Here is a 2,065-nt window from a genome sequence, read left to right as displayed (position 1 = left end):
CAATCACCAGTATTTATCAATACATCTTGACTGCATTTTTGATAAATTTCAGACTGAAGAAGCTAGTAGAATTCCTCAATTTTATCATCACTGGTGTTAGTAACTGGTTCATAAATTTGAATAATAGTTTTAATAACTGGTCTTCATTGTAGGCATATGGGTATTATACTATCACAGACAGTATTATATTTCAAGACAGATCTCAAAATGTTCTTTTTGATGATGAATACAATGCTATTCCTCTTCAATTTGTCATTCCTGGTATAGTATACCATATAATTGTCACATTGAAAATGGATAATACCAGTCCATTTCAGCCTAGGATATCGATCTTTATGCTTTCCATTTTATTTTATTTTGATAACTTCCAATTTTCCTAGGTTTAAATGTTGTACATTCCATATTCTGACTATTAATTTACAGCTGTTTTTCCTCATTTGAGTTGTGCACCATCAGCAAATGAAGGTTCTGGAAACTTTACTCCATTCACGTCATTATGGTCAACTCTAGTTTGAGGAGGGTGCTCTTCCCAGTGATATTTTGAATGCCCTCCGACATGAGGGGCTCATCTTCCTTCATTATATTTAACAATATTCTGGTAACATTCATACTACATCCATATTCTGGTGCTAATAGTGCTCCACTACTATTTGTAAGATTTCCAGTGGCTAAACATTCAGAGGAATCCTGGTGTGGTATTGTAGGATAAGCACTTGACCACAAGGTTAGTTTGAACAGCAAGGTGGGTGGTTCAAACTCATTAGCCATTCCTCAGAAACCCTCTACAGAGTCGCTATGAGTCAGAACTGCCTCAACAGCACTTAGCAGCAACAATCATTCTGAAATAGTCTACCTTTCCTTCTTCCTAGTCTGTGTTAATCTGGATGCTCATCTGAAACCTGTCTACCATGGGTGATCCTACTGGTATTTAAAATACCCGTGACATAAATTCCAGCATTGCAGCAACACAAACCCACTACAGTATGACAAACTGACATGTAAGTGGTGGAGCTTCTTTTATAGAATCTCCTTTCTGTGTCTGGACTTCAATAATGTTTTCTAGGGCATGTAAAATCTGAGTGTACAATTCCAGGATTGCACTTGTTGCTCCTGCATGCACTTTCCAATGTGTATTAGAAAGATATTTCAATAGTCAGTCACTGACTAAGTTGGTTCAAGAACAGCCAGTTTGTGACTAGAGGTGGTAAAAAAATGTATAAAGTAACTGAACAGTAGACATATAAACAACTGTTCCCAGACAACAATCTACTGCACTACATCCTACAAGAGTAGATAAAAATGCAACTCATAATAGTAAAATGGCATAACTACTGCCTTCTAAAATGTTATGTTACATGCCTCTCTTATGACCATCCAGTCATATTGGCAGTATTGTCATAGGATTGGTCTCTTGCACTTAGAAAACTCAGCTTTGTAAACTTCACAAAAATAATGAAGAACCTGACTTAGAATGTCTTTAGCACTATGATTTTTTAATTTTGTTGTTGTTAGGTGCCATCAAGTCAGTACAAACTCATAGTGACCTTATGCACAGCAGAACGAAACACTGCCTTAACCTGGGCCAAACTCAATACTGTTGCCATGCTTGAGTCCATTGATGCAGCCACTTGGGCAGTCCATCTCATTGGGGGTCTTCCTCTTTTTCTCTGACCCTCCACCTTACCAAATATGATATCCTTCTCCAGCAACTAGTCCCTCCTGATAATATGTCCGAAGTATGAGAGAAATAGTTAGGCCATCTTTGCCTCCAAGGAGCACTCTGGCTACACATCTTGCAAAACGAATCTATTGGTTCATTTGGCAGCACATGGCACTTTCAATATTCTCCTCCAACACCATAACTTAAAAATAGCAAATCTTCTGCGGTCTTCCTTATTCACTGTCCAGCTATTGCATACATATGAGGTTATTGAAAACACCATGGCTTGGGTCAGGAGCACCTTAGTCCTCAAGCTGACATCTTTGTTCTTCAATGCTTAAAAAAGGTCTTGTGCAACAGATTTGCCAAATGCAATACGTCATTTGATTTCTTGACTGCTGCTTC

Source organism: Chrysochloris asiatica, unplaced genomic scaffold, assembly GCF_000296735.1.
Source record: "Chrysochloris asiatica unplaced genomic scaffold, ChrAsi1.0 scaffold00045, whole genome shotgun sequence".
Lineage (NCBI taxonomy): Eukaryota > Metazoa > Chordata > Mammalia > Afrosoricida > Chrysochloridae > Chrysochloris > Chrysochloris asiatica.
Note: the sequence above shows the minus strand (reverse complement) of the source record.